Source organism: Manis javanica, chromosome 4 (assembly GCF_040802235.1).
Source record: "Manis javanica isolate MJ-LG chromosome 4, MJ_LKY, whole genome shotgun sequence".
Classification (NCBI taxonomy): domain Eukaryota; kingdom Metazoa; phylum Chordata; class Mammalia; order Pholidota; family Manidae; genus Manis; species Manis javanica.
The window spans coordinates 14,563,991-14,588,884 of NC_133159.1; the positions used below are offsets into that span (position 1 = coordinate 14,563,991).

Consider the following 24,894-nt stretch of genomic DNA (forward strand, 5'->3'; position numbering starts at 1 on the left):
AGCAAGAGACAGAGGCACAGATGGGCCTCTTAGTAAGTTAAGTGTGTGTGTGTGTGTATCTCTGTGCATGAGCATCTGTGTGTGCATGTATGTGTACGTATGTATGCGTGCATATGATGGGGGTGTGCACGTGCATCTGTGTGCATTCATGTGTATGTCTGTGTGTAAGTGTGTGTGTGTCGAGGTGTGTCTGGGTGATATATGAGGTCTTCTAGAGCGGGGACCCTGAGCAGGGGCCTTTTGCCTGAATCTCAGGGTGGTACTGGTGGTAGAGATTGCCACCATCCATTCAGCACCTCCTATATTGTTCTAGAGGCTCTACATTTAATGTTCACCAACCCTGTGAAGTGGGTATCATTGTTTTCTGTTTTACAGATGCTGAAACTCAGGCTCAACATTCTGCCAAAGAAGTAACCAGCCAAGGCCACACAGCTACCCAATTCACAGGATGTGCCAGAAGCCGGATGAGCCTGGTGCCGCTCCATGCTGCCTCCCAGGGGTGAGTTAAGAGCAGGCCTGATGTCTGCTCACTGAGACACCCCAGAGGCCCAGGGTCCTGGAGTTGTGTCCAGCTCCATAGAATGCCTGAAGCTGACCTCAGCTGCCTCCTCTGACCATTTGTGTTTCAATGTTCCAGAGCCTGCTGCTCTGCCCTCCCTAGAGTTACCCAGATGCCCAGAAGCTGAGCCTTAGGGCTTCTTTGGCTCCTGACCTGGATTTCCTAAAACTGCAAACTTTCTCTCTCTGGGAATCCATCATCTGACATTACCAATGCCCCAATACTCAGGATGTTGCCCCATTAGAACTTAAGGAGCCTGAGATACAGGCTGGAGGAAAGAATTCTAAACAGGGTAGTAAGAGGTCAGGCTTCCATCTCTGCTGCACCTGCTGGGCCTCTATTTTCTGTGAGAGCTGTGAGAAGATGATGTAAATGAATCTGCAAGAGCCCTCGCAGTTCTAAATCACACCCGTGCCATGGCCATGGACCTGGTGGGATTCTCAGCCAAAGGTCTGTGGCTTAAAGCAACAGCAATTTACTATTTCTCGCAATTTCTCCAGCTGTGAGCTGGAGGGTCCACTGTGTGGGAGGGTCCAAGATGGCCTCACTCCCATGTTTGGTAGTTGGTGCTGGCCGTTTGCCGGCGTACCTCAATTCTCGTCCCCCACCAGGATGAGAGGTGTGACAGCTCATTCTCCACTGGGCTAGACCTGCTCCCTTACATGAGGGTCTTGGTGTCCCAAGGGGTAAAGGTGGAAGTGGTGCCCCTCCTGAGGCTCCGGCCCTGAACCTGCACAGGACTGTCCCTCTGCCACATTCTATTGATCAAAGCAAATCACTAAGCCCATCTGGATGCAAGGGGTGGAGAAACACGTCCCACCTCTGAAGGACTGGAGTGGCAGAGTCACGTTACAGAAGAACCTGTCTACGGGAATGGCAAGAATCTGTGGCCATTACATAATTTGTCACAGACTGATAGAAGAGGCGCCATCCTCAGGGATAGCTTCAAACAAACTTGCACCACGGATTGGCAAACTTTTTCTGTAAAGGATCAGACAGTACCTATTCTAAGCTTTACAAATCATATAGTCTGTTGCACTACTCAGTTTTGCCCTTATACCTCAAAAGCAGCCGTAGACGGATGCAAACAAGAGGGCATGGCTGAGTTCCCCCCAAAATTATTTATGGACACAGGCAGCAGACTGGATTTGGCCCGTGGATCACAGCTTGTAGTTTGTCATCCCTCGACTCTCACACATGTTAATAGCTACCCTGGATGCATCTGGCAGGTGGAACAGCATTTCATAGAAGTGGCCTCTGTTTTTAGACACAGTGAGTTCCTTTAGGAGCTCACACTGTTAACAGTGCTAGACATGTTACTTTCAGCTTATTTATTCATTCAGTAAATATTACTGAGCTCCTACTATGTGTGAAGTGCTGTTCCAGGTACTGGGTAAGCCAAATAGTTCACTTACTTTCTTGGAGCTTACTTACATTCTACTGATCGTAAGGAACAGAAAACAAATGGCTGTGGGTAAAATCGCACTATTTTCAGAATCTCGACTGGCTTTAGGGCAACTCCATATCAATAGGTGTTTCCAAGGGCAAACAAAGGCTTATCTGGACCAGAGAAGTTGGGTGGGGATCTCTTCTTCTGTGGCTGGGTGGAGAGAGATGTGGGCTGGCTGCTTGTAAAAAATAAATGGGTTTCTCCCACTTTATTTCTCCCTTTGACTGATTTCAGTTTCAAAGGTAATTTGTCCCAGGTTTTTCCCTTGGAGTTACAATGGCTTAAACATTACCCGGAGTTTTGACTCAAGTAACTAAAGACTCCATAGGCACATCTTCCTTCAGGCAAGGCTAGATCAGGACGCAGGCCAGGTTTCTCTCTGATTCTCCGCTTGCGCCCTCTCTCCTCCATGTTTGGGTTTGCCCTCTTTCTTTTCAGTCTAGCCTTACTCACGGAAGTGACATGAGCACCGGCCAGTGGCTTCCTGGGGCTGCCTGCTTCCTTGTTTTCATTCCTGAGCGAGGCTTTGAGACAGGGACAGTGGGTGTAGTCAGAGTAGGGTGAGGGCCTCCGGGAAAAGCTGGGCAGAATATTTACAGTCAGAGCAATGTAGCAATGGGCAAAGAAGTCCCTATTGAAAGTCTGTGCTAAGCATTATGCAAAGTCAAGGTCACACTAATTCTCTAGGGTAAAGATATGGGCATCTTCAGGGAGATCAGTTAAAGGTCAAAAGGCCAGGAGCAACTTGGTCTGGAATGTTTGAGTGTTCTGCAAGGGTATCAGCATAACCCATGACCTGCTGTCAGCCCCAGCAATCAGACTGTGACCCTGCCCACCTTGAGGACAGGGCAGATGAGGGAAGTCCACACTCCTAAGTTTTTTTCATGTTCTTGAAAAATCCTCAACTGCCTATAAAACCCCCTAGACAACGCACCACTACAGGCCCTCTTGTCCCCCCCCCAACCCCCCTGGCATGAGCCAGGAGCTCTTCCCTCTCACTTTATTTCTAAACAAAAGCCTGTACCTTGTCTCCTACCTTGAGTGTTTGTGAAGCTCATTCTTCGGCTTCGTGAACAAGAACCCCGGCATCAGCTTCGCCCTCAAATACCAACAAGAGCCCTAATGGATCCATCTTGGTTCGTGCGCTGACTGAACCATTCTTTGTGCCTGGGAAAATGGCAAGTGATGGTGGCTCTGATTTTGGTTAAGGCCAGAAGGATGGTAAACCCTGATGGTGTACACCAATCAGAACCTACTCCCTGGGGCTGGATCTAGGGTCAGTCTCATCCCTTCCCTCTACACAGTGGTGAGGGGTAGGATGGATGCTAGAGAGGCCATCACACTGAAAAAGAATGATCACAAAGCAAAAATCACAATGTTTCTTCCTGTCATTCTGTAAGAATCAGTGAACGAGGGGGCAAGGTGTCAAGCAGTGGAGTGCTTTCCATCTTTGTTCTGTGGTTTCCGAGTTGCCCTGAGCAGTGACCTCAGCCAGCAGATAGGAGAAGAGGGAAGGTGGGGAAGACACACCCATTTCTTAACCTGTTTTAGCCTGGAAGTGATAACCATCACTGCTGCTTACATTCCATTGGTGAGAATTGATCATATGACCTCACTCAGATGCAAAGGAACCTGGGCAATGTAGTTCCTGACTGACTGGGTTGCTCCCCTTATTCCAGTAACCAAGGAAGGGGAGCCAGAATCTTTGGTGTTTCTGCCAGAGAAGTCTATTCCATGCTTTTAAGTCACCTATTCTCTTCCCTCACAGTACTCATCACATTTTATTAGCATTTAGAAATTTTTGATGACTATTTGACTATCCATCTCCTTTTGCAGACTATTAAGCTCCAAGAGAGTAAGAAATTCATCATTGTATCCTCAATGCTTAGTATATAATGTGTTCAACAAAAGTTTATTATTGAATGAATAAAAGAGAGAAGATATATGTATATATATCTTATGCATTTGTTAAGTGACTTTTTATATGACCCTATATATTTACATATTGGTGCTTTCCATTGCAAGTAACAAAAGAACCAATTTTCCATATTAAATGATACGGTGGATTATGGGCTCAAGTCAGGGAAGATTCTGGAGGCATGGTAGCTTTCAGGCCTGGTGGGATCATGGCTCTGGCTCTGTATCCTTTGCAGTTCTTTCTGTCCCGCTCTCTCCCAGTGTCACCTGTGTTCTTCAACTGGCTTCTCTCGTGGTCGTAAGATGGCTACGCACACCCAGGGCCTCATACTTCCTCATTCGCACTGGGAAAATAAGGGGACGCACAGCTGCCCACAGGAATGGCATCAAAGTCTTCTGCTTTGCTCTGATAAGACTAACCTAGGACAATCTCTGCTGCAAAGGGGATGAGATGGAAGCTCACCCACCTATCCTTTGGGCCCGTCCTTGGATCTGCGGTTGGGAATATTTGGCCCAATTGAATGGCTGCTATGCAACAGGGAAGGAGCAGATTCCCAAAGGAAATGCTGGGTTCTGTTAGGAAGGCTTTAGAAGTCAAATGGATGCTACAGAAACACAGAGCATGTCCCTTTCAGTACCATGTTTCCAGAAATGAGGGCATTTCTAGAAATGCTTACTGTAAATCCAGAAATGCTTGTTTAATTGGAGATGAGGTAGGGAGATGGGCCCGCTATTGTGAGGGTGCCGAGAAACACCAAACCCAAGCCAAGTCAATGAAACTGTGGAGCTGAAACTACTCATAAAGAAAAATCCAGAAGAACCCCAGCTGTGTTTGAACAATTCTGAATATTTGCTCTAAGCTCCAGGGTGTTAATCTAAGGATATGAAGTTTGCTGCTATAATTTGTGGGAGATAGGTAAGTGAAGTCCAGGAAGTGAGCATACTAAGAATTTCTCAGGGTGCCTCCCTGTCAGCCAAAGCACAAAACGAATAATTGGATTTCCTTAGAATTGGATTCCCTTAAGAGAGAAATGACAACCTGAGCAAGAAAAACCAGCAAGATAAGATGCAAGAACAAAGAGCACATCTCAAAAACAAAGCCAAGCAGTTCTGATGCTCCCGGAAAGTCTTACAACACAAATAAAGGAGCTGCCAGAAGCCAGAGCAGGGTAAACACTCCAGAGCTGCCTGGAGAAGCCCCAAAATAGGTGCAAATTAATGGTTCCCAAGTCCTTACAAGGAGAGAAAAGAATTCAACACATTCAGTTTAGCAAACATTTAGGATTCTAACACCCGGTTGGTTGCCAAGATGAAAAGACTCCATGCCAATCCCAGTGGACAGAGAAGTAAATGTGTGAGTGGCTGAAACAGAAGTGAGGTCTTAGGCACCCGGGAGCAACAGAGCGGGGGACAGTTCATTCCGCCTGGATGGCCCTCACTCAAGGAGAGCTGCAAGGAGGAGCTGTCCCCTGAGCTGAGGCCTCCAAGAGTGCTTGGCGCTGAGCTGGTGATCGCCCCAAAGTGGAAGTCCAGTAGGAGCCCTGGGTACAGAGGCCCAGGGGCTCAGAAGCGCTGCGGACGTCTTTGCTTTTTTCTGCTCAGAATCCGTTCTCTCCTGCTTTGATACCATCATCTTCCCCACCTTTTTTTCCTTTTCTTCATTCTATATGGTCCTGGTGGAACTGACAGTCACAATGAGGCTCCACTCCACACAAGGCCAGCCAGTCAGCCTCTCTCCTGGGACTCAACGTCCGCAGAACGATGCACTAGCTTAAGATGCAGCAGAGCCATTTGGTCCTCACTGTCATGAAGTGATGGCTCGTCAGGTTTTGCTGCTGAGATTTCTTATCTTTTGTCCCCCCCAAGGCCTGCTGCATGAGACACCCAGCTTCCTTTAACCAATTCATTTTTGGCCTTGGTTAGCCAGAATAAGTTTCTGTAGCTTGCAAACAAAGCTCTTCCATTGATGTAAAAACTGAAGATTCTAAGTACTGGCCCTGAGGGAAGTGGAGCATCTGGGATAGGTTCCCGGGACCATGGAACCATGACTTGGCACACTGCTGCCCTTGATACCCACAGTTGCTAAATAGCCACATGCTCACCAAGGGCAAAGCTTGTGGGGGCTGGGGATTGCTGACATATAGCAGTTTAAAGGGGATGAGGAATGCACAGGCCTCGTGATGGGACGGTTGACAGAACTAAGCTAATTAAAGAGGGATGTAGTTACCATGATCTGGCACCACCTTGCATGCACTATGTCATGTTTCTTTCTTTATTTCTTCTGTTGGTCCCTAGTAGGATGTGGGTTCGTGGAGGGCAGGCACTTTATGTTCCTCACTGCTCTATCCCCAGTGCCCAGACCGATGCCTGGCACATAGCAGGCATGTACACATTCGATGAGCAAATGCACGTGTGAATAAACAGCAGGCTCAAGTTTAGGATTTCTGGAATCTGAAGCAGAAGGGCTATCCCAGAAAGAATGGAAGGAATCTGCCAATTCATATTATCCAAAATCTGGGGAGAAATTGCAGGAAAAGATGTTGAGGTTCCTCTGAAATGTTGGGTCAGGTTGGATGTATTTCCACGGGCGCTCTGGCCCAAAGTTCTGTGATTCAATGTGCTAATTTGGACAGCATTGTGTCTCATGTGGCCTGGGTTTGTGAATTCAAATGCTGGTCCCTATCACATGACGTGAAAAAGCCAGACTCGTCATCTTAACCTGGGGGAGGAATGAAACAGCGTTAAGGAGACGTGAATTCCTGATTGTTTCTATCCTGGGCATCCCGCCTCCCACCCACCCTCTCACTATCCTCCTGAGAGGGTCCAGATGCCTTCTCTGTCTCTCTCACTTTGAGAACCAGATGGGTGAGGGGGGAGGGGAGCGCACCATAATTTTTTAAAAGGCTTGTCCTTTCCTGGGCTTTTCTTTCTTGGCCAGCAATGCTGGTGATGATTCCAGAGGGGCTGAGGGATGCGCGGGAGGCCAGCCAGGAGGCAGTGGAATCACCAGGGCCAAAATGAGCAACATCATCATAATAGGCAGTTGGTGAGGTGATGAGATCCCACCATATGGGCCAATCCATGTGAGTGTCACCAGAAGTGAAATGGGCCAGTCACCACTGAGGTCTTGTTTGATTCGTGTAATTGACACATCTGAATGACAGGACGGTGACATTCCAGCATCTCCACTTCACTGAGGTTCCTTAGGGTCCAGCTGCCTGCCAGGATAGCCCTTCTAAATTAGAGGGCCACTCAGACTGGCATTAGAATTCCATCAGGCATAGCTGTCATCATTCTGGGACAACCTTTTGTTATCTTTGCGATTCTGAGGCTTTTTTTTTTTTTTGGACTTTGTGTCTTCACCTTGGCTTACCCTCTCATGTCGTTGGAATGCACGCTCACGTAATTTTCTAGGAAAAAGACGCAAACTTCCAAATCCTTTCGTGCCCCAAGGTATCTTGGTTGCCTCATGCTTTTCTGGATGTAGAACTTGAGCCCAGGGATTGGCAAACTATGGCCCACGGACCATATCCAGCTCTCTGTCTGATTCCTGTTGCTTTGTAGATAATCCATTTATTTCCCCCTCTTTCTCTGAAGCTTTTAGGACACTTTCTTCATCTTCAGCCTTCAAAAAACTTACAGTGTTAGTGAGGCATCCGTGTCTTCCCCAGCTGATTTCCTAGCACTCAGTGGGGTCCTTCAATCTGAGAATTGTTGGGCTTCAGCTCTGGGAAATTCTGATGTTTCTTTGAGAATGTATTTTGCTCTGCTTTCTCTTTTGGGGTTTCCTGTAAGTTGAACTTCCTGGGTTGTTTCTCTGAGTCTCTTATCTTTTCTGTTGTATATATTTTAAACCCTTTTTGTTCTGTTTTTGAGAATTACTTTGACTTTGTCTTCCAACCCTTCCTTGATTAAAAAAATTCCAGCAGTCATATATTTTCTTAAAATTTCTAAGTGCGCTTTCTTGTTATCCCATTACGACTTTAACATAACTTCCTGGTGTTTTATGAATGTGTTATTTTCCTGAATCTTTCTGAGAGTAACACTTCAAGATTTAAAAGTATGATCTCTGGTTCCTGAATTATCTCTGTATCTTCTGGACATCTACCCCCCCACCCCAACCTTGTTTGATTATGTTGGCCTCCTTCATTTTTTAGTGTTTCTTAACATTTCTGGTGGTCCTTGATTGTTAATATTTACAAACAAGACGCTAAGCATCTCCATGCCTGTGAGAAGGGTCTGTCACTCAGCGGGTTCTGCTCTCAGGTAAATGCACAGGGACACAGAGCCCTTATGGCAGCATGAAGAGCTCTTTTAACTTGGGCATTGAAATCCACACTCGTTGTCCTAAATTATTCCCAGAGAGCTTGTTGAAGTAGAGAAAACTCCTCTGACTTTTTTTGCTAATAATGTAGTGGTGATGGTATGGCAGGGGAAGAATGGATATCCTGGCCCAGGGCATCCTTTGACATATGTGTGTTTGTGTGAGTATGAATGTGTGTGCATGTGTGTGTGTGTATGTGTGTGTGTGTCCACGTGTATGCGGTGTAGTCGGAAGGACTTTTATCAATACCTTCTCTCCCTTTTCTTGGTAATAACTATTTTTTACCATTCCTCGCCTCCAGTCCCTGTGATCCTGCAGGGTTGTGTGTCATGCCCTGTACTTTCCACTACAAGGTGGACTAGGACCCAAGATGTCCAAGTGCATCCTTCTTTTCTCTTGGCCCCAGGGGTGTTTCCAGGTATAGGCACCCAAACTGGACCTATCAATGTTTCATTAACTTTGATTTATGGGTCTTCCCTTTGTGGATAACGTGAAGGTTCCCTTTGTGGATAACGTGAAGGTTCCTGCAGCCAGGATTCTCACCTAGTCCTGGTTGGCTAGCTCACTACACACATGTGGGCAATACATTGTTATTGACTCTGTATAAAGAGCTCCACCCAGTGCTCTGGGCTACACAGTGGCACAGCTGCAGGGCTGCAGGAGAGCAGAGGCTGGAGTGGTGGCAGTGCTGAGGACAGAGACAGAGACAGAGACGGCTGCAGGGGCGGAGAGGCCCAGAGGCAGGGACCAGCTTGCTGCACGCAGACTCGCTCTGAGTGGACGGGATTCTAGTGACTGACCTGCCACTGTGGGAATAAAGTTGGGTATAAACCCTTTCACCCCAAGAACATTCCATTGTTGTTCCTTGGTCTCACCCAGGTGCTGTGGTTGGAAACCTCAACAGAGATCTGAGGCTCAACCTTGCCTTGAAGAGAGTATCGCCCCAGCCTTTCAAATGGGCCAAAGTCTCCCTTGCTCAGTGGTCAGTCACACCATGTGTGAGCTCTCAACAGCCAAGCTCAAGCTCATCCATTCCTCATTCTTCCTCACCAGGAGTTAAAATAGCTTCCAATCTTTTCCCACCCAAGGTCTCCTTGTTATCCTCTGATTTGAGAGAAAAATTTCAGATCAGAAATAATCTGTTAATCCCCTCCTTAGCTGCTGAGATAACGGAGCAAAGGGATCTAAGAAGAGATGAAAGCAAACGAGATGAAGTGACTTCCAACATTAAGAAAAGGCCAGCAGTGAACTAACTATATAAGGAAAAACCAAGCAGCAAATCGGACAACATGACATACAATCTGCAACGTAGGAATAGCTTCAGAGTTCCACTATGTGGGAGGGGATCTGATGAGGGTGGGCTGACCCAGACCTAGGCTTCATGTCATACCTAGAAGGTGTTGGGGAATTACTTAATTCATAAATAAAACAGACCAAGGGGCATAGCACAAACAGTTGTGATCGTTCACTAAACAAATGTTTTCTGAGCATCTTTTACATGCACAGTTTCGTCTGGGTAGAAGACAAATAAAGTAGGTAGCCTGTTCTCCAAGTTTATTGTCCCACAGAGAGAGAAACAGGTGCAGAAATAACTAACTCTCAGTGGAAAGTGATTAGTGGCATTGGAGAGCTAGAGATACAGTTCTATAGTATTTGTGTTAAAATGTTTAAAGAAAATTAGTCTGTGAGATAAGTTGTTCTTTGGATCTGAGTTAATAAGAGACAAAGTTTAAAGTTCACTGCAAAAGCTATCTACGTGCCAAGGGGAAAAGAGTATTCTTTAATGACCTTGCCTTCAAAACCCAAATCTGACATCAACTAGGAATTTAAGAAATAGATAAGGAATAGAATTAGGAAAGCAAATTTCAAGTGGTGTTTGAGGAAAGCTGCTGTTTCTGTACAGATGGAGCTTCAAGTGACAATCTTAGCACACAAAGGGAGGTTCATGGGGAGGGACTTAGCAAAAACATGGGCCATGCAGGCCTTAATGAGTAGGCTACTTCAACCTGGCCTTGAACTAGAAGGGCCTGGCTTTAGCACAGTGCAACAGAGAGCAGGGACCTTCAGCAAATACCTAAGGTCATGGGAGCTTCAGGCAGCCTGCACAGTTGAGGTAAGGACACAGTGTGGGGCGGAAAGAGGCTTCCCTAGGCAAGTCCTGCAGTCCCTGGGCCAGAACAATGATTGAGTGCGCGTTCTATTTCTTCAGCTTGGTCTGCAAGCCAGGACTTCAGCTTCAGTTAAATTCTAGTGTGTTTCTACAGGGCAAGGCTTCTCAAACTTTCATATGCCTGTGAATCACCTGGGGATTTTGTTGAAATGGAGATTTTGATTCACTTAGTCTGGGTTGGACCCTACTGTGAGTACCCAGGAAGGTCCCACCCCTGACCTCTTGAACCAGGATGTGCATTTTAACAAGATGCCCAGGGTAATTTTCAGGCATGCTGAAATTTGGGAAGTGCTGCCCTAGAGCATGAGGGTTTTAGCTTTCAGCAAAGGCCTACGAGGGCCACATAGATCCGCTGCCCAAATTCCTTTCCGTTTCAGATGCTCTGAGTGACCACAGAGCCACAGGACTAAATGGGAGAGGCATGCTCTCAAACAAGGGTGATTGAGGCCCCCAGGTGATGTTTGTCAATGTCTGGAGAGGTACTTGACTATCCCAAGGGGGAGGATGCTGCTGGGATCCGGTGGATGTTGGCCAGGGATACTGTTAAATAACCTGTAGTGCCCAGGACAGTCACACCAGAGAATTCTCTGACCCAAAATGTCAATAGTGCTGAGGTTGAAAAACCCTCCTGTGGAGAGATCAGCCTTGAATTTAGATGGCTTTTCCAATGTGGTCAATCCCGCTTAAAATCTAAGTTGGGCCTTTAGTATGTATATTTTATTAATTACCAAAGCCAGACTGTGACAAAGTACTGAGTTCACCCATGGAAAGATGGTAGGTCTTGTAATAGAGAAAAAAAGCGAAAAAGAATGAGTACTCTTATTATAAACATAACATACCATCTACTTGTAGCGAGGTATAGAAGTGATGCAGTTAGATTGTCAACAGGAGGGTTAAGAAAGCAATTAACCTTCTTAGTTAAAGCAGCCTGAATTTCTAATACTGTCTCTAGGGATCAAGTTCTTCAGGAAATTCAAAAAGGAGCCAGAATTATGTGGGGACTATGCTTTCAAAAATGAGTTTTTTGTTTGTTTCCAATTTGAACAGGAGAGGCGAAGGAGGCAAACAAAAAGGAAAAAGACAGGCTAATTTAGGGGGAAGATTACCTTAGCAGAGTGGTTCTCAAATGTGGACCCCCCACCAGCAGTGTCAGCATACCCCGGGGATTGTTGGAAATGCACATTCCCAGGCCCCACTCCAGAACTCATGAATCTGAAACTGTAAGGATAGGGTCCTGGAACGCATTTTTACAAGCCCTCCAGGTAATTCTGGGGCTCCCTCCAGTTGGAGAATCACTGCCTTAGCAGAATGTCCTGAGATCTGAGGGACTGCCTAGAAACATAAAAGGAAAAATGAGATCTTGAATCTTCTAGCTGAGACCAAACCAATGAGGAATTGAGGAGATATATTTTGGACCCTAATTCCCTTGGGGGTTAGCCTGCAAGGTGAAAATCATATTCTTCTTAATATGTTTTGGTGCTCACTTTTCTTTGATCTTATTTGAGGTGGTCAGTGGAACGCTTGTACACAACTAGATTAAAAAGTTGCTGCCTGTCAGACAACTGTGAAGTGACAGTGATTTTAAGATATATCTGGATTGCATTCAATCTACATGCACTAAAGTGAGGTGGGGGGAAACGTGCATTTTAGAGTAAATGAATTAGGGTAATTTTCAGACTACTTTCTTCCTGTGAATTTAGTAATAGGAGAGGGCTCATATTCAAATGAAGGGTACTTTATTGTTGAAATTTATTATTGGAGTATGTTTCTGATGTCCTTTGAACTCATTGCAGAACTTCTAATGGGCTGTGCTGGCCCAGAGGCTGGACATGAAATGGGAAACAGAATGTGGAATGGATTTCCTGCTTTGGGTTTGGGGTGGTGTATCAAGATTAGGTTCAGCTGTGAATGATAGAAACCCAAAATAATGGTGGCTTAAACAAGATGGAAATTTTCTCTCTCACAGAAAAGAAGCCTGGAAATAGGCAGTCTTGAGTATAAAAGTGAGTCCACAGTCATCAAGGGCTAGGTGTCCCCCATCTTGCTGCTCTGCTATTCTACGTGTAATACCTTATAGTTCAATATGGTTGCTTGCATGCCAGCCATCGCATCCACATTCCACTTAGCAAGAGGGCTCAGGGGAACCCTGGTCAAGTAAAGAAGGAAGGAAGCCTGCAGAGGAGATAGAGAAGGAATGGCCAGTGAGTTGAGAGACCAGGAGGGCTTGGTCAAAAGGGAGGAAGGCTCATCCCACAGGAACATGTAATGTTTCTCATGGCCTTGTCATTTTTAGTTAAAGAAAAAAATCTTTCATCTAAGTCATAAGTGTGTACTTCTCTCTCTTGCACCTATTGCATATATTGGGCACAATGGAATAGAAAATGCTGGAGAAATGCCTCAAAACTAACCATAAGCACAGCAACCACTGTTCCCCCCCAAATCCTGTGTCCTGCACATTTTGTATTTGCCCTTCCAGCTCTGTTCCCGAGGTCCCTGCATCCCAGGAGACTGACCTCTAGGCTGCATCAATTGGTCCCTTTGCCCTCTGGCTTCCTGTTTGGTTTGGCCACTGTGAGGACCAGCAGGAGAATCAGAGGAGGGAGGCGGGTGAGGTCAGAGAGTCTGTTCCCCTGGGCCCTTCTCTGGGGTGTCCCCTGACTGCAGCCACAGCTCCTGAGTCCCTCCCTCACCACGCCCTAGGGTTCTGGTGACCGCTGCTTTCCTTGGACTTTTCAGGCATTGGGATGGAAACAACTACCCCACTGCTCCGTCCATATCCCTTGAGACTTCCCTATACCTTCCCACACCTTTGCCAAAAGTCCCTTCATCAAAGTCTCCTTGAGTTACCCAGTTTGAAGGGGCCCCTCTTTTCTGTGGGACCTTGACTGACACACACTCCGGTCGGTCAGTCTCACTCCCAGAGTTTCACCACACAGCTCTCCCTAAGGTCACCAATGACGACTATGTCGCTGGCCCAATGGCCGATTCTCAGTTCCCGTATTAGTGGACCTTCCGCAGCATTTAACATGCTGATCCCTCCACCTCCTCAGCCCAGGCTTGTCCTGGCCTTCCAGGACCTCACCCTCTCCTGGTTTCCCTCCTGCCTCCCCGGCCACTCCTGAGCCTCCTTTGCCGGCTCCTTCTCATCTTCCCTCCCAGCCTGCCCCACTGGGGTGCCTCTGGTTGCCCTTGAACCCTTTCTCCATGCTCTCTCCCTTGCTGATGTCATCAACTCCCACAGCTTTTAAACACCATCCACTGCTGCCATGTTTGGCTGGTGGCTCTCAGGTTTATATCTGCAGCCCAGCCACTCGAGAGGCCTTCATTCGTCTGTCTACTGGACATCTCCACGTGGATGTCTAACGGGCAGCTCTTGGTGGTGTGGACCACCACGAGCCAACTCCTGACCCGCCCCATAGAACCTCTCCACGGTCTGTCCCAACTCAGCTGATGGCATTTCTCCTAGGTGCTCAGGCTAAAGACCTTGAAGTCATCCTTGACGCCCCTTAGTCAATCTGTCAGGAAGTCCTATTGGCTGTCCTTTCAAATTATATCCAGAAACTGCCACTTCCCAGTGCCTCCACCAGCCCTACCTTGCCCGCACTGCCACCGCCCCTCACCTGTGGGCCAGCAACAAGGTCCTTCCTCCTCGCATCTTTTGCATCCTCCAGTCTTCTCAACACGCTGGCCAGAGTGATCAGTTATGTGCAAGTCACTTCATCTCAGTCTGTCGCAGAGCGAGCGACAAAGTCTCACTGTGGTCACAGGGCTCCACGAGGCCCAACACCCTGTTCTCAATCTCTGTTATGTTCTCTTGCTCACTCTGCTGCAGCCAGGGTCTCCTGGCTGGTCCCCCAAAATGCCAGGTACGCCCTGCTTGGGGCCTGGGCCCTGGCTGTTCCCTCTACCTGGCAGGCTCTTCCCGCAGATATCTGCCTGGTTGACACCTCATGTCCTTCAATTCTTTGCTCGAATGTCACTTTCTCAATGAGACATCCTTCCCCCTATTTACAATTACAACCCCCCAAGCCCACTTCTCTTAACCTGTTGTGCTTTTCTGTTTTTATAGCATTTGTTCCCTTCTAATATACCACACAACTTACATTTATTGTTCATCAGTTATTTCCCCCTACCCCTGCCCTGGCCAGGGCAGGGACGTTGGCCAGACATCTGTTTTGTTTGATGTGCTCTGAGCATTTGAAACAGTGCTGTGACATAATAGATGCTTGAGAAATACTTGTTGAATGACTGTGTAAAGAACCTAGTAGGTCTAATTCTATGCTCTATAAATAGAGGCTGTTCCTTCTAGTCAAGTGTGTGGGGGATGTAAACAAAAACGAATCATGTGTTAGGTCTCAAAGAAATCATCAGTTAATTTTTTGAAAAGTAAAGATAGTACAGACTTGGTCTACAAGGTAGTAAGAGCAACAATGACTAACGAAAGACGAAAGAAAAACGCCCCAATCACTTGGAAGGGTGTTTCTTCCAAACATCTCTTACATACATAAAGACATTTTAAATACTACAGCACATTGAAAACATAATAGTGAAAACACAGTATTTCAAAGTTACAGTTAGGATCAAACTATACATAGAAAATGTATAGAAATGTATAGCCTTAAATGCATTCATAAGCCAGGAAGAATGAAATGATGAATTAACCATTCAATGCAAAAGATTAGAAAAAGAATGACAAACAGAAAGGAGTGTAGGAAGGAAATGACAGAGATACAAACAGGTGTTAACAAGTAAAAATATAGAACAATGGCAGAATTGACCAAAGAGCTGATTAAAGAAATAACCTAATAACATAATCTCTAGTCTGTTTAATCTTTGGAGCTCTGAGTTGGAATCCTAACTGCCATTAATTAAGAATTGTGTTAATTGATTTTTTTCCACTCTGTTTCTCATCTATACAGCGAAGTTAATAATAGTCACTTCATCAGGGAAGTTGAAAAATAGTAAACATTAGAAATGTGTGCAAATCATTTACAACGATTTTAATACAAATAACAGAAAACCCGACTTGAACTGCTTAAACAATAAAAGAAGCTATCGACTTATGTAAGGGAAAGAGTAGAAGCTTTCAGGTATGGTTTGATCCAGAGGCACCAGCTTATTATTATTATTTCCCAGACTGTCCAGATAGCTGTACATCTCTTTCCATATTTTATTCCAGAAACCTAGGATTTTTCTTCTTTTTCTTCCTTTCATTTTCCTTTTTCCTTGCTAATCTGCCTGAGAAGACATTTTGCACAGAGGTAAGATTAAGCAGCCTCGATTTCATGTCCTGCACTCCTCTGCTGACTGACCACACCTACTTTTGGTTCTTTCTGTTTCTGTTCTGCACCATCATTTCCTTCCTTCTGTCAAATATATCAAGCTGGGTCCTGCCCCTGTGCACTTGCCTTGGCTGTTCCCTCTGCCTGGACTGATTCTCCCTTGATCATATTAGGGCTGACTCCTTCATATCATGCATGATCTCACTACAAACACCTTCTATGCAGCAACTTTCCTGGCCACTCTATCTCCGATACATATCCTGCCTGCCCCCTACCCTCTCCTATTCTCCTGTTTTATTTTCTTTATATTACTTACTACTCTTTTTTTCCCTATAATTTGTTTACTGGCTGCATCTGTCTCTTCCCAGTGGCTTATATATGCCAAGAGGCAGGAACCTTCCCTGTCTGGCTTTTGCTGTATCCTTAGTGCCTGGTTCTGTGCCTGAAACATTATAAGTGCTCAATAAATGTCCTGTTGAATGAATGAAATGGAGAGGGGGGAAAAACAATATTGTCTATCAAAGGCTTGCTAAGAGAATTGAATGAGAAAATACATTTAAAATGTTTGGCCTGGGACTGGCCACAGATGTAAGTGCCAGTAAGTGGGGGTTGTGGAGACATCTGTTTTTGCTGCTGTTGTCAACATCCTGGCTTCTGAGTACCTTTCTCCAGCACATTCTCATTGGGATGGGAGTGACTCCCAGGCCATGACCCAGCTGGAAAGTGGGAAAGCCCGTCAGCCAGCCAGCTGGCTCTTCCGTCTCCGTGCTGCATAAAGTGGTTGCTGTGATTTATTTCCCTTGGGGAATGGGACTCATCAGTAGCTTTGCCCTGGCAAAGCCTCCTGGGCTAGGGTTGAACTAAATGTGGGAAGCTCAGATGGTCTGGATTTCATTTTCAAGGTCTTCAGAGACCAGTCAAAGCCTCATCACTTCACTGGCCAAAGAAAAGCCATGGAAATCGAAGTAAAGCTGTGGGTGTGGGAAGGTGACTGCAAAGAAGGCTGGCTTTTTCTAAAGATTTAGCCTTCCCTGAAAGAGCCTCTTCTCTGGAACAAATCTTTTTCTCTAAGAGCCCATTCTCAGAGATTCTTGACCCAAGCAGAGCAGCAGTACTTCTAAACCTGGGTAGCAGGGCCCCTGCCGTGGGGTGAGGACTCTGCAGGCCGAAGGACGTGCCTTCCTGGGGCCTGTGGTCCCCCTTCTAGACCATGACCTGGGTGCCCGTGACTCTGGAATTTCCTCACGTGGGATCCACGTGGGTTGGTTGCCCAGGTTCTTGCTCTTGACTTAATGCTGTGTGAACAAGAAATAGGCAAAAGTGGTGGCTGAGAATGAGAGGTGTCTGGAATGGGTGCGGGAGGAAGGAGATGAGGAGCGTCCGCTGAGAGCTTGGAAGCAGCTCACGCAGTGGGGACTGGGGCTACTTCCTTGAGCTTCCTGCTTAAAGTCTTTTAGGAGATCCAGACTAACTCCTGAGGAAGACTCTTAGCCCACTGGCCGCCTACTTCGCTCTCAGTGTGGAAGGGAGGGCATCTTGTTATCAAAAGATACTGGAGGCCCCATGTGGTACAGTGGAAGCTGGGTATAACGGGAGGGCATGAGTGGAGCTCAGTGACTCAAGGCACAGGTGTGTTAGGCACCATTTATGTGTCTGCCCAGATTCTTGCAGCCCCACCTGTGCCCTGGGCCCTCAGCAATTGTAGCATCCTGGCTAGGCCCCAAGCTAAACCAGGTGTGGCTTCTATCCTTAGGTTGCTCCCAGTCTACCATTCCTTCATTCAACGACTTAATTAATGTCCCCTTTTATCATGTGTAGATTTTCAGTCTCAGATGGTCACCTTTCTGCCACTCAGAAATGGACCTGACTTTATCCTATGTGCTATCAGGCAGGATGCATCCTTTTAACTCCATCCTAAAACTGGGGTAACAGTGATTTTGGGATTATGCATGATCTCTGTTAATATAGATGAGAGATCACAACCATTGAGAAATGGGTATTTCATTCAGGCCAGACTGTCTAACGTAGGATCCAGAGGCCCAGCTGGCCAGCATGTCCACTGGCACCCATGCGCACATTCCAGTCAAGGTTTCCAATGTCATGGGTGGTAGAAAGAACAGACTTTGGTTCAAGACAGCTCTGGGTTTGAATTTTTGCTGTCCCTTACACATTGCTCATGTATCACTGTGTGTGTGTATGCATGAACTCAATTTTTAGGGCAAATTTCCAGAAGTGGGGTTGCTGAGTTAAAGTATAAATGCATTTATAATTGATCAGTTACCTAGCCTGTCGCACCACAGTTTCTCCTCATAGCACACAGTTATTATAGGTTTGTGCAAGACATTGGCTTTGTTTTATCTCATTCATTTTTTTTCCTTCATTCTCCGGCTCCACTATCGATCTGTCCTTCATGTGGTTATTTAGGTATATGGTTCCTTGAAGAACCTCCAGTCTTTGCATACTTTTAAATCACACACAAGATTTCATGCCCTGCATTACCCTTTTTCTTCTGCCAAGATTGCAAACTGACACAGGCTGATATCTCCCTTTGCCAAAACCAATCTGGCAAAACTACAGATCTGAGAGGGAAGCTTGGAATTGAAAGATAACCAAAGAATGTATCCAGGGTCCTGCAGGGAAATTGGAAGCTGTTCTGGGCTGCTGGCTATGGCTGTTGGGGAGAAGGGGCTAGCCCTGCCCTGAGCACAGGACAACCATTGTGGCAAGTACTGGATTGGTTGGGAGGAAGCTTCTTAAATCCTCTTCTCCTCTCCCTCTGCCTGTTCACCCCAGAAGCCAGAACTGAGATGCTCCAGTTCTGGAGGTAAACATTGGAACTGTCCAAGAGCTCTACTGGGGCAAGGAATTGTTGAGGAACATGCAGGCTGCTCAGCTACTCTCAGGCTCTCATCTGCTCATGTCATCCTTCACTATTTCCTCCCTGCACCCCCCCAGTACCAGGCAGGGCCGATTTCAATCTCTGGAGGCAGCTTCCTGTCAGAGCTGCTGCTTCCCAGGAGTTGAGTGCTGAAATGCTGTCCAAGGCACCTGTCTGTGGTGGCAGCAAATGACAGTTGCCAATCTAGGACTCATCCCCTCCCCTCACCCTAAACTGAGGCACACAGACTACACTACGAAAAAAGGAAATGTACGTGACAACATATACCATCTGAAACAGAATCGTCAGATGGCTTAACAAGAAATTAAGCATGTCAAAACATATGGATGTAAGTAAGGGAAGACACAAGCCAAAAATAAATCATCAAAAAACAACCCTAAGTGTAAATGCTAGTTATGAAGAATATAATCATTGAAGTGGGATAGTCAGCTGAAGAAGGATACAGGGAGTTAGAAGCTTAGTCAGAATCCTCCTAAGAGAAAGTGGAAGGAAACAGTAGAAATAGAAAGTATAAAAGAAAACCTAAGAGATATGGAAGATAAACATGCCAACATGCAGATAACAGAAGTCCAAGGAGAGAGGAAAAATGGAGAGAAATAGTCAAAGAAATAATAAATATAAAACTCTTATACTTAAAGGTGAGAGGACCCAAGGACGCACACAGGATAGATGAGAAAAACTGATGACTGGACACGTTCTGGTGAGAGTGAAGCACATCGAAGACAGAGGGAAGTTCTAGAAGCTTCAGAGGGAAAAGCATATAACCAACCAGAGGTTAGGAGTCAGATTCCTGTCAGACTCATCAGCAATACTGGATGCAAAAAGAAAACAGAGGAATATGTCTAAGGCATAAAAGAAAAAAATTGAACCTAGAATATTACATCCTTTCCTATTGTTACTCAGTGTGAGGTTGTAAAAAACATGTTCTCAGGAATAGAAGGCCTCCAAAATTTTGCACATAAAGAATTTATGTTAGACATTTTCTTGGAAGAACACTCGATTAAAAAGTACAAAGTCATTCCTGGAGTGAGAAATGTGACGGAGCAAGTAAGCCACCCCCTTCTCTCCCCTCAGAGCAAGGCAGAAGAAAAGAGCCGTGGCTGGCTGGCATCTGACTGCGGCTTTTCTGGGAGGGCATTTCAGAGCCTCTCTTGCAACTGAAAAGCGCTTGTGGAGAAATGTGAGTCCATCCTCTGTCTGGGGGTCCTGAAGGGTAGGAAGAAAGGAGACAATCTATATACTCACCCTGAGTCAAAGACTGAAACATGCTGCTAATTATGAAACCACTTAAGGGCCTTTGTCTTTCCTCAATACAGGGTCCACCAGTGCTTCCCCAAGTGGGGTTCACGGGGTCAGGACCCTTGGGTGAACTGTTTCCCAACCATGGTGAGGGACATACAGAGATTAAGAGTGTTTAGAAATTTCAAAGCAATTTGACAGGGTAATTTTTGTTTATTAAATCAAATAATAAAACATCTGTATTCTCATATGTCTTTTCTTTTGCAAAAGTCTTTTGATCTTTTTTTGTCTTTTGATCTGAGATGACCAAAGACAAAAGGAACTGGTCCTCCACCAGGGGTAGTTTGAGAAACACCTGATTAGCCTTGGGATGGGCAAATTTTTCCTGTCAAAGGCCACACATTCTCTGTTGCAATTATTTTGTTGTGCTATTATAGTGTCAAAGCAGTCGTAGATAATGTGTAAACCAAAGATCATGGCTGTGTTACAATAAAACTTTATTGCCACTAAAATGTAAATTTCAGATCATTTTAATGTGTCACACAATATTCTTCTTCTTTTGATTTTTTCAACCATTTAAAAATGTAAAAACCATTCTTAGTTTGTGAGCTGTACCAACACAGGCAGGATACAGATTTGGCAGGCAGGCTGTGGCCTTGTTGCTGGGCAGCTGCATCTGGGGAGGTCTCTCCCTGTGTACCAGGTGAAACCTCAACCAGGACAGGGGAGCGTTCTTGGCTCTGGGCAAGAAAGAATTCTCGAACAGGTAGGACAAGTGTAGGTGAGGAAGGAGTTCATTAAAGCATAAATACAGGGAATGGCAGCTGCCTTGCAGGCAGCAGAGCACAAGGAAAAACAGAGGGAGGAAAGGGAAGCTCACTGAACTCCTGCTTGGCATAGGGCAGATCCCTTACCAACTCCTAAAGCCAGGGTCACCTGGCGTCCAGCATTCGCTTGAATCTGCATAGTGTGGGAACTAAGCCCCTACCACCCCAGGATTTAGGGGAGCCACAGAGCACTGGATGGAGTGAGATTATGTTCTGAGAACTTCCTAAAGGCAAAGAAGGAGATTTTCTGGCAGGCTGCTGAAGAGCATGATTGTACAGCTGCAGACCTGTCCAGGTCACCCAGGCAACAGGGACTTGCAAGCCCAGATCAGAGATCTCTGTAGTCCCTCCCTACTTGTCTGAAAGTAGGAGAGAGAGAGAGTGAAACCTTGTAAGTCTAGAAAATAGAAAGAAATAACAGTAACAAAGGTGCTTACCACTGGAGGAGCACAGAGACAAAATGTAAGTTGAGCAGAGAAGTCTTTATTTAAGGCAAAAAGTACACACTCGAAGAAAGGGGAGTGTGGGCAGCCTCAGAGAGGAGGTGCACTTGAGGGCTTTCAAGAATGGGGCAAAGGGCGGAGCAGTGGGGGTGGGGGTGGGGTGTAGGCTTGACATGTGGTCTCTGATGTCTCTCTCCTGTGAGAGACAGGTCACCATCCAAAGTCAGTCCTCTAGCTATTCTTTAAGATGGACTTAACACAAGGAATTTGTTGATCCTGTTCTTCTCTAGGATAGTGGTTATCCTCAAGGTCTGGGAACATATCCGTTCCGACTGCCTGCCCTGCTTTAAGATAGGTTGTTGGCTGGATACCAAAGAGTATGTTCGGAAGCTTACCTCCTAACTCCCTGGTTTTTAAAATGGAATCAGCTTTAGGATGGCGCCCATCCTGTTCTTACTCTGCTGTTTATATCTCTGCTTTTTAAATCACAGGCAGGAGAAATTAATCATGCTGCTTGTCCCATGTCCCTGCCCTATCTCAGTTTGCCAATCCCTGGATTAGACTCTGTTGTCTCCTAGAATTACTGTCTGTCTAAGGGAGAAGAATGCTTATGTGTGTTTGATGAAGCTAATATTCTTTTGAATAGGAAATACATTCACAGGACTAAACTGAAATTAAGAATTTTTTTTATATTGTATATTGAGAAATCTCCCTCTCACCCCATCTGTGCCCACTGCATTTCCCTGCCAGCCCTGCTCCCTGTAGAGGTAACCATTTTAATTAACTTCTTGTGTGTTCCTTAAGTATTTAAGGCAATATTAGCAAATACATATTCACATTTCTGCCCTTTCCTATAAATGCAGCACACAGTTCACAGTGTTCTCCACCTTTGCTCTTTTTAGTTGTCATCATGTCCTGGAGATTGTCTATACTGCACCAGAGGAAGCTCCCTCATTAAGCAGATGTGTATTCCATTTTGAGGCTGTTTCGTTGTTTATATAACTAGTCCTCTCTACTGGGCACTTGGGTTGTTTGCAACCTGATTCGGAGCAATGTGGCAATAAGAGAACTTCCTGTGAATCACTGAGTATCCTTCTGTAGGTGTGCATGCACCCAGAGGGTACATTTCCAGAAGTGGAGTCTTGGAGCCAAAGAATAAACACATTTATGATTTTGATACATATTGCCAATTTGCCCTTGGGGTGGGTGTTTTGCCCTTCCACCAGTCACCTCGGAGAGCTGCTTCCCTCGCCAATGGAGCAGGTTGTCTCACTTTTGAATTTTACCCATTTTAACAGATAAAAGTGGTATCTCTGTGAAGTTCTAATTTGCATTTCTCTCATTATGAGAACGGACATGATTAGGGCTTCTGCCAGCAAATGGAGCGTCTTGGTGCAGAATTAGAAAAAGGCGGCCCTCCTGGGAAGATGAATTACAGAAAGCCACCCCTCTGGGCTGAATGCAGAGCTTGCTGAGCCGTATGTGCATGGGTGAAGTTCAGCTCTCACCGCCACCCTAAGCAGGGTGCCTTTGTGCAGGGGTCCATGCTCAGCAGCCTTGAGGATTACTAAAGACACAGATGGGGCCATAGCTGGTCCCAGTGGGAACACCCCTCCAGAAGCCAGTCTGCAGGAGGGGAGGTAGCATCCAGGTGAGAGTAGGACCAGCTACATAATTTGCTGGTCCCATGCAGAATAAAATGTGGGACCCCTGGTTATGAAGAATTTCAAGACGGCTGCAGTGAAGCATTCAGCTAAGTGTAGCATCTGCACGTGCGGCCCTGGGGGACTGCACGGGTTGCATACCCAGGAAACCAGCACCTGGGTGAAGGCATAATGGCCAGAGGATCCGCTGGTGGCCAGCATTACACTGACCCACCTTCACCAGGCTGACAACGCAGGAGAAGATACCGCGCGGATGTGGACTGTAGCTCGCAGAACATTCAGACCCAATGTTCCTGTTTTCTCACAACAGGCCAGCAGGAGCTGCTCTCGCCCAAGGAAGCAGAGACGGACAGCTGGGTTTCCCGGGTAAGAAACATGCCAGACCCAGTGCTACACATTTGCAGACCTCTTTTAATTCTCCAACAAGCCCATGCCGTTGGCACCAGTGTCATCTCTGTTGAGATGAGGGCACGAAAGCTTAAGGAGGTGGGGGAGTGGGGAACAGGTTCAGCCATTCTGACTCCAAAGTCTGTGTTTTTAACCTCTTACACTATACTCCTTGTACCAGTTTGGCGCGCGCGCACACACACACACACACACACACACACACACACACACACACACACACACACACACACACACACACACACACACACACACACATTCAGGTTTTACCAATGAATTGCTTTATTCAGAAGAGCCTCCCAGGTGTGGAGCTACCACTGCTAAGCAGGACGTTGGGCTTGGAGGAGCAGAGTGGAAATGGAGAAACCTCCTGTTGGCCAAGAAAGCAGATGGAAAGGGGCCAGGCATAGGTGCCCTGGGCTTTGGGCTTCTCATTCTGGATAGAAGGCTTCTTTCTGGGGATAAAAGTGCTCCTGGCTCGTCTCTAGAAGTGGAGAAGGGTGTTTTCAAATTCACTGTCAGGGAGCTTGGGTGAGGTAGGGATGGGGGGTAGGCTTCCAGGGTAAGGGGCCCCCCACTGTGCCCCAGGTTGTTGTCATATTGGTACTTTTTATTATAGATGTTCAAGATTCTCACAAAACAGTAGGCAGCCATTTTTCACATTGACACAGTTGACTCCTACAGTGGTCCTGTTTTGCTGAAATGACAAGAAAATAAATCAGATGGATTTTTTTCCCCATATGCTATGGCTACCTTGTGGGAACCCTGGGAGAGAAAACATAGCCCCTGTCTTCCAGATGCTTCTAGTCTAAGACAAGCACCCTAGGCTGCTGACATCTGTGACTGATGGGCAGGCAGAACTCCTGCACTTGGGAAGTTAGCCCCCCGTTCTGATGGGGCCACACAGGAGCCAAGCAGTGGGCGTTCGCGTCAAAGGCCTTCCTGATAGCCCTTGCCTCTCTCTTCTTGCTAATAGATGATGCCATCTCATCCTGGCAAGGTGAGGCCTTGAGACTTGAAGCTGCAACATGTGTCTTGGCACCACAGGTGTAGATATTGCCAACACTGCAGAGCATAAGGTTGGGGAAGGCTGGGTCCTTGATGGCGTGGCCCTGGCACTGCTCTCTCCCAGACTTCTGTTACGTGAGTTCGACTTCCCCACTATCCAAGCCTCTTTCACTTAGGCATCTTGTGGCTTGCCATCAAGGCCTGCTAAAAAGGATACATGACTCTATGAAGAGGTCATGATGGGAAGACATGATTTCGGCCCTCAAGCTGTTGGGCGAGAGCCCATACTTCCTTAGAATCTTTTATCCTGCAACACGTGCTAAGAATTTAAGTAAACACTCCCTGATGCCAGTCCTGAAAAAATCAGTGTGGCAGAGGTGGTGGCACTCATAAACGTCTTGTCGGTTCCCCACATTCTCCAGGACCAGGACCGGGAGACCTGTTCTAGGCAGCACAGCATGAGCACTGGCGCTGAGGACCCCTTCCAGTCTGAAACAAGGTAAAAGCCATGCGCAACACCTCAGCCTTTTTCTGCCCCTCATGTGGAACTAGAAGGGGAGCAGGTTGGATCCCTGAATCACAGCATGGAGGTCATCTGTCCTGGAGAGACCCACAGACCCTCAGTGGTCTTAGTGTGAGCCAGAAATCAACTTTTGTTGTTTTAGGCCACTGATCATGACCGCAGCCTAGCTGTTGTGTGCCAGGCT

The 24,894-nt window shown here is 46.4% G+C and overlaps 1 long non-coding RNA gene across 1 annotated transcript; it reads left to right on the forward strand.

Moving 5' to 3' along the window:
* Positions 1–375: 375 nt before the first annotated feature.
* On the forward strand, positions 376–24,401 carry LOC140848835 (uncharacterized). The gene is made up of 3 exons (XR_012130039.1): positions 376–499; positions 23,085–23,140; positions 24,156–24,401. It is a non-coding gene; the product is annotated as an uncharacterized lncRNA (long non-coding RNA).
* The last annotated feature ends 493 nt before the right edge of the window (positions 24,402–24,894 follow it).